The 8,484-nt window shown below is 46.1% G+C and overlaps 1 protein-coding gene across 1 annotated transcript in view; it reads right to left on the minus strand.

The window, feature by feature from the left end:
• The window catches only part of TEAD1 (TEA domain transcription factor 1), a 157,467-nt gene that overhangs the window by 42,147 nt on the left and 106,836 nt on the right, over positions 1-8,484 (minus strand). The window lies entirely within an intron of this gene.

Consider the following 8,484-nt stretch of genomic DNA (forward strand, 5'->3'; position numbering starts at 1 on the left):
ACTTTGATTGTTCTGTAATTCTGTGATATCAGATGCGATGTGGTTGGAATCTCTGGTCACCATAGACGCTGCATACGCAGGGTGAGGACGGTGTAGACACAACACGCTCTGCTATCAGGGTAAGTATCAAGGGATGTGTCTGACAATGAACGAAACCTCCCGAGATTTCTGTACAAACAACTCCAGATCTGAATGTGGAACACGACGACGTCATACCGCCTAGTACACAACACGGCCCGCCATCAGCTCCATCACTTCATCGGAGACCGTGTCTGAGCATTCTACAGATATGCCAACCTAGGACAAGACGGCCACACAGCACACAGCCTCCTCATTGATCTATTTATCAGCAAGAAACATTATAATTCCGTCATCAGACAACGGGTGTCACCGCAGTTTATATGTCATTTAGTCAGAGTTTACGTCTACTTGGAAGAAAGCCAAAATCAAAAAGGTTTTATTAGAAGCTGAACTCCGGGATAACCAAATATTGTCCTCATACTAGAGTCCTGTGTGTTCTTCCTGAATCTCAGTGAGCTCTGTGTATTTCTTCCAGATCTGTGCAGTAATCCAGTGTGAGACTCGGAGCTTCCTGTAATAAAGACAATAGTCATTGTGCAGGCAGCCTGTAGTGGGTGGAGCCTGAGTCCCTCCCACAGCACAGTTATGATATCACTGCTACATTTGCATGGTGATATCTGGGTCTGTAGAAGCTGTTGGTGCACACAAAGTGGATCTATATCATTCGTATCTATGAAGGATACATTTTTGGTGAAAGCTTTCGCAGCCAGAGTTCAGCCTGAAACTTACGGAAAAGTCAATACTTCCAGAAGAGATGTGCTTCAGGTTCAGGGGAACCCCAAGACCACAAGAGCTTCAAAACCAAAAATATATGCGTCCCCCACATCCCTTAACCCCCCTCCCCCTTATTACTTTTATTACTGTGTTACTTTGTAAATCCTAAATAAAGAGATATTTCAGAATATTATAACGTTACACAGTCTGCTCTGTAACATGTGGCCGGCTCTGGGCCCTCCTCCTGACACATCTGATGTATATTTACAATGATGAAGAATAGGGCAATGCTCCACAAATATAGGACAATCCCCCGGGGCAGAGGCCGTGTCTTGTAGTCTGACTCCTCTTAAGAGTAAAGAGGGTTAAAAACCTAAAACTCCTCCTAAAGTGACCAGAAAGCCAACAGTGTCCCCCCTCTTCCCCATGTTCCATTCACTTTCAATCTGCTTAGTAAGGAAATCCTTTGTGCACACAAGAACAGTTTTGCAAGTCAACGACGAATAAATCGGTTTGAGGCAATAAGTCGGGTCGTCCTCTTCATGTCAACAATGTAAAAAAAGCCCAAAAAACCAAAACATTTTCAGCTGGTAAAAATATTCCAGGCAGGTGCTGGGGTAACGCACGCATTCATGATGTTGCTGGGGGCTGGCCGCCCTGCGTTTTGTGGAGACGAGCTTACTGCAAAGGATGGGGAGGAAGAGCGAGGGGGGGGTCATGTGACGTGGGCCAATAAACAGCATCTGGGGACATTCAATTACAGGCCCTCACCCAGCATGCCTGCACTGTAATCTCTACCAGATGAGGCTCAGGCCTCACTATTTTCAATAATTCACACACTGTGTACACATAAACTGACAATAAGGGCATTCATGCGGCCGCCTGATTCGCAGATCAAAGCTCCCAAATGGGCGGCTGTAGGCATGCTTCTGCTGAATAATTCATTCTTTTCACAGGCCTGGAAAAAAAAAAACTGCTCAGCGGGACTTGGCTGATCGGGTCCCTTTCCTGTGCACTGTGCTAAGTTCACAATGTGCAAGGGAAGTGGCCTTCTAGAGCAAAAGGAGGAGGAGGAGGAGGAGGGCGTTCTTCCCCAAAAAAAGTCAGAAAGGAAGAGGAGGGATCTGAAGTGTCTACAGAGGGGAAAACATAAGATGGGAGATCAACATGTAACAGACTATTATAAACCATGAAACAAAAAGCTGAATCACCACCAATGAAAGAACTCCGGGGAACTCCAACCTTCCCTTCAGGCTTGGAGTCAGTGGGAGATGTGGAGGTGCAGTGTGGGGACAGGAGGATTGTAGGTCCAATTCACCATGTCCAGGGCTTGATCTGAAGACTGTGGAGGTTTTTAAATCTGACCTCCGTCCTCCCCTTCAGTCTTCTATCTGAACTCCGGCCTTCCCTCCAGTCTTCTATCTGACCTCCATCCTTCCCTTCAGTCTTCTATCTGACCTCCATCCTTCCCTTCAGTCTTCTATCTGACCTCCGTCCTTCCCTTCAGTCTTCTATCTGACCTCCGGCCTTCCCTTCAGTCTTCTATCTGACCTCTGTCCTTCCCTTCAGTCTTCTATCCGACCTCCATCCTTCCCTACAGTGTTGTACCGGCTCCTCTTCCTCCGATGTCACTGTACACTGGGAGCTTCTCACAATGTACATTAGAAGCTGCAGCAAGTCAGATAGAGCTCTGCCTCATTTCCTGGCTGGAGGACGTCCAGCATTATCTTGCACTTTAATCCTCAACCTGACTTTCCCTGGCCCCACCCCTTTCAATAATTGGATTTCCGCTCTTTAATTGGTGGACTCTCAGCATCACATGTGGGTGTTACCTAGGGCTGTCTGAATGCAAATACAACCTGCCTAGGAACGCCCGCTCCTCCAGACTGATATCCTCCCATTAAGGCATTTTGATATTTGCATAACTCCTCCCAAGAGCCCACCCACTGCTTGCATCAGGGCTGAGGGCTCTTCAGAGGAGTACTGAGGCAGGGCGCCGTGATGTTTACAGGAAGCTATGTACAGCCCCTTGCTGACCCCTCCCACCAGCCATGATCTGCCTGCATTGCATAGAGAATAGAGACCCGGTGATAAGGCCACCAGGTTCAACATAAGATGTGTAATAAAGGAAGGAGGAAGGAGGAGGGAGGGGAGGGGGGGGACACCAGGGAAAGCAAACTATAATCAGATTAAACAATCTTTAGGTGTATGTAAAGCAAGCTTTTGTTTGTTTTTTTAGGTTACGCACGATTGCATCCACTCAGAAAGAAAAATGGAAGAGGAGTAACATGCCCCCCCTCCAATTACCGGAATTGCACGGTGTTTCCTTCACGCCACACAGTGTGGGAGTGAGGGAGAGAAAATAGGTACATGCTCCATGGGATTGGGATATATAAAGCAAACCTGAGGACTAGGGTCTCATTCACATGGGTGCATGAGGCCATCAAGTGTAAGCTGCACTTCCGTACCTGGGAATACCGGCTGCGACATAAGGTTGTATAGGTGTACAGCCCTGGGCGCAGCCAAGCGCACCGCCTTATGCATACGGGGGTTCACGCAAGTAGCGACATTAACCCGTATATAGCCACCTACACCCATTCACTACTATGGGACAGCCGTTTGCTGGTTATCCAGGGCACTTAAATACGTCCACAATTTACAAAAGCCTCCATATCCGTGTGCACGAGGCTGGAGAGAGGAAGAACTTACAAATCCTTATTTGCAACATTGTAAAGCAAGCGGGTAAAACCCAAAGTCTTGCCAAAATTTCAGGCAAGTCCCGCGTCAAAGAGCTGAAAGCGCGTATTCCAAGCTGTAATCTTCTTTATGCATAAACCCGACACTATTACTTGTAGAGAAAGCATTACTATTATATATAGAATAAAACACGGTTTGTCCTTGCTGTGGCACCAGGACAAGGATCCTGTGCAGAGCCCGATTCTATATCCGCATGTGCGATTGTTTGTTTTTCCCCCCTTCTCTCCTTTCAAGGTTTGAAATTGAAATGAGAAGGTAATGCGCGTTTCGAGTGCTTTGTTTGATTGTGTTAAGGTTTCATGGCTGTCAGTCAGCGGCAGCACAGCAGCATGAACTAGGGGTGACCTCCCCCTTGTAGAAAGCATTCTGCTAGCCAGCTGTGCGTTGTGTACTCTGCATTATTCACAAAGCTTTCCCTCCTAAATCACAATGATCCGCACAACTTCTAAAACTCATCAATTGTTATTTAAACCCGGCCTACAATGGACGAGCGCTGCGGCCTTTGTGGACCCTGTCCTGCAGCAGCTGACACTTGGTTTCCTGACAAATCCAATTTAACAGCTACAAGACACTTGAGGCAGCTTCATTTCAAGATGGCAACCCACTGCTGGAAGGGCGGTGGGGGGGGGGTTAATGAATATCCGACGCCTGCGGAGCTAGTGTGCCCATATGCTAATATGTATATTCGCACCTACCATCAAAGTAAATCAACTGTTAAACGTGATGGCAGCTGCCGTCTATGTTCCAGAATGCGAATATATTCTTTAGTCTTTTTTTTCTTTTCCGACATCCGTCTTATGTGATAAGGGATATGGAATGAACATGACCCGGTTCAGGCTGCGCACTTTTTGCAATACGCTGCCTGCGCGCTTGCAATTCTTTTGACATGTTAGCGTAGATCTAAAACACGCTTATTAAAGCTCATCGGTTTTAGAACTCATGAACACGGGTGGCTGAGCCAGCACAATGTAAATACCGGGGTATCTTCCCCACCAGGGAGCCACAGGTGCTGCGTACAGCCTCCCATAGAAGTCCATTATTATTATAATTATTATTATACAGGATTTATAGAGCGCCAACAGTTTGCACAGCGCTTTACAATATAAGGAAGACATTACAATCACAATACAATTCAAGACAAGATGGTAAGGAGGGCCCTGCCCCTGAGGGCTTACAATCTGAAAGAGGAGGGGCAAGTGATACATGAGGAGGTAGCTGTGTGGGGATGAATTGTTTGAGAACGTGATAGTCCATGGCTGAATGCTGGTATATACTGGTACTTCCATACAGCCGCATATCCCTAGACACACACAAAAAAAAACAAAAAATAATAAACCGCGCCCATAGATCTGCACGAATACACGGTTCCCGGGCTTGGGGAAATACACTGCCATACACTTTGTATGGGCTCAGTTACCTGTCTGCATGAACCCTTAACATTTCACTGTACTATTAAAAGCTCTTTTTTTATATTATTTTATAAATCTGCATTAAAAATCTAATTAAAATAATACTTGTTGGTCTAGTTATGAGGGGCCTTGTTCAGACGCTTCCTGTTTTGGGGTGATGAGGCTATGTACAATCTTACAATAGTGTTCCTGCATTGTGACCCTGTCATATGTGCCCTGGCAGTGACTACAAGCGGCTTGATATCACAGTGACACTAAACTCAGGAGTTACATCTTAAAAATACATTCAAGTCCCTGAACTATGAACAACAATGTATCTTCTTTGTGTATCACTCGGCTGTAGATCCTCCAATCATCTCTGAATTGGTGCCGACACTGTCCTTCCTTCTGGAGGGGGGTACTTGTGTTCCCCATGGTCCCTGTGTGTGTTGTAGAGTAGTCACCGCTCCAAGCTCGCTCCCAGGATGGACTACAATCTCAGTACAAATTGGTAAACTAAACCTGAGATTGTAGTCCATCCCGGGAGCGAGCTTGGAGCCGTGACTACTTTACAGCACACACAGGGACCATGAGGAACAAAAGTAGCCCCTCTCCAGAAGGAAGGACAGTGTCAGCACCAATTCAGAGATGATTGGAGGATCTACAGCGGAGTGACACACAAATAAGAGAATTTGTTGTTCAGAGTTCAGGGACTTGAATGTATTTTTAAGATTTAACTCCTGAGTCTGGTAACAAAAGTAGCCCCCCTCCAGAAGGAAGGACAGTGTTGGTGTCAAAATATGTGGAAGCCACACTGCCCCATCAAGGCCTCTATAGTGCGGTCCAAAATGTTAACTATGAGAGCCGCCATCTTGGAGCCTATATAGCAAAGGATGAATTGGGTGCAGGTCCACCAGGAGGTAGCCCATTCTTTCTTAAAAGGCACAGGGACACACCAGAAGCCCCGCACATCACAATGGCAGCTGAAGCCCCCAGTGTGTCCCCATACCAAATCCACACACATACATTATACAGGTGAAACTCGAATAATTAGAATATCGTGCAAAGTTAATTTATTTCACTAATGCAACTTATGCGGTGAAACTAAAAAAAATAAAACGTCTTTAGTTGTAGATATAAATGTTGAATTGTATCCCGGACAAGAACGACAACAAGACCTTTTCCTGAGGACATGAAGGGAGGACACAGAAGGCAGACAGAAGGAACAGACGTACATTTAATCATACATAGTAACTATCAGCGCACAGGTTCTGCACAATACAAAGTTACGTTGATGATATTCCTATTCTTCATACTTCGTACTCTTTGCATGTCACTTTATTTTCTCTGGAAGCACGTCTCGTGTCTTCTGGTTTTGGGGCCAAAAGAGGAGCCATTTATACTCTGCCAGAACCCTGTAACAAGTGAGAGCAGGCTTCCATAGCCTATAGGCGAGAAGAGAACATCTCAAAAATGCAGCCAGATCCCTCTTCCTTTCCATTTTTAGTTATGAGCAGGAATCCTCGGCGGGAGTGCACGTAAATATGAACAGCGCGCGCACACACACAGCTGCCAACAATGTTGTAATTTTTCCTAAAAATGAATTCTGAGAACGGAGGAAGATACGCGGGAGGAATGAAGGTTCTCGAGGCTTAAACTCCGTAGAATTGTAAAAGCTGTCTGGCTCCGATGTCTTTCTTAATATGTGAGATGCGACAGGAGAGCCACAGCAAAGGTCAAAGAGTCTGAAATGTTTTATTTTATATGAAGTATTTAAATGGGATAAGAGAGCCAGCACGTTTCAGGGATTAGGATCTCACCTTCGTCAGGGCTTATGTATTATGTAGCCACAAATCCGTCTGGACACCACTTTGAGATCGTTGTATGTATATAATCAGATCCTACCACCAGCAGTCTGTGCAGAGCTGACCATTGGTGTGGCGCTCTCACTGTTTCTTATTTGGTCTTTCGGGGGTGCTCTGGTACATGTGAGCAGTGAGTTGAAGTGCGATGAGATCGGCTTTCATAACACTGAATATTTATAACAGGAGATCTAGCAGCTCTTGTGGTCCTTTTTTGTGTGTGGCCTCCATTGGGGAGATTTTCTCTGACTTACTGTCCACTTGAAGCCTGTACAAGTTGGGGGCATGGTCACCCTTCAAGTTCTAACCCTTCTCCACACTAAAAATTACCCCATTGAAGAGCTTTCTATTCATGTTCTGACAGGAAGTAAAGGGGGGGGGGGGGATGCCCCAACAGGTGCACAGATGGCCAGAATACCCAAGGCTCCAACCCTCTACTCTGAGGAAATTTCTCCAAAAAGTGAGGGGTAAATCCCTTCTTAGTTGTCACCAAGTGGAGAGTGCAAACATGTGGAGACAGGAGGATTGTAGGTCCAATGCACCATGTCCAGGGCTTGATCTGAACACTGTGGAAGTCTTCTATCTGACCTCCGTCCTCCCCTTCAGTCTTATATCTGACCTCCGTCCTTCCCTTCAGTCTTCTATCTGACCTCCATCCTTCCCTTCAGTCTGACCTCCATCCTTCCCTTCAGTCTTCTATCTGACCTCCGGCCTTCCCTTCAGTCTTACTTGTAGCGGCTCCCCTCCTGGACTCGAATTGCTTATTATGATGTCACTGCACACGCAATGTGCAATAGAAGCTGCAGCAAGTCAGATAGAGCCCGCCTCATTTCCTGGATGGAGGATGTCCAGCATCATCTTGGTCCTTCCTCCCCAGCCTGACTATCCCTGGCCGTTCTATCAATCATGGAGGCTCAGCATCACATGCGGGTGTTACCTAACTGCATGCAACCAAATGCAGCCTGCCTAGGAACGTCCTCCACTACTTCAGACTGTCAACTACCCATCGGCAGTTTGATATTTGCACAAGGCTCTTGAGGAGTACCGAGGCTCGTCCCACCAGCCATGATCTGCCTGCATTGCACAGAGAAGCAAAGAGACCCGGTGATGACATAATCCCAAAAGGGGATTTCATTAGCATATTGATGAGGGCGGAACCAGGGAAGGCAGATTAATCCTCAGCTTTATGGAAGCCTACACACATAAAATAATGGTGGAGAGGGAATCCAACAACATAACAAAAGATTGCTGTAAGAATTTAGATTGTGTTTACTTAAGAAGGTATTTTACACATCTGCGAGTAACAGGAAACCATTTACCAAGCATAGGACAGAAAGCCGCTTTTAACCCCATTACCTTTAAAGAAAATATATCTTCATATTACTCCAAAACAATTCATTCCGCCAGCAAAAGGTTAAAACTGTAAACCCGTCAACCCCCAATAACCAGGATCAAAAACACAACGCTGGTGATGAGGTTTTGTTGCAGCCATGCTGTTAAAAACAATGCAACTCACGCTTCGGAAACAATATGCATGTGTTGGGCATTATGCGTGCGCGCAATATTTTTGTAACCTTGACGGCAAAATGTTTGTTCGGGGGGCTGTACAGGTTTCTTCCCGGCTTAACAAAGTGGTTCCCCCCGCCATCCCCCCTCTCTCTCTTTCTCTGATCTCTTTGAGC

The sequence above is a fragment of the Nanorana parkeri genome, unplaced genomic scaffold (assembly GCF_000935625.1).
Source record: "Nanorana parkeri isolate BGI_ZX_2015 unplaced genomic scaffold, ASM93562v1 scaffold10, whole genome shotgun sequence".
Lineage (NCBI taxonomy): Eukaryota > Metazoa > Chordata > Amphibia > Anura > Dicroglossidae > Nanorana > Nanorana parkeri.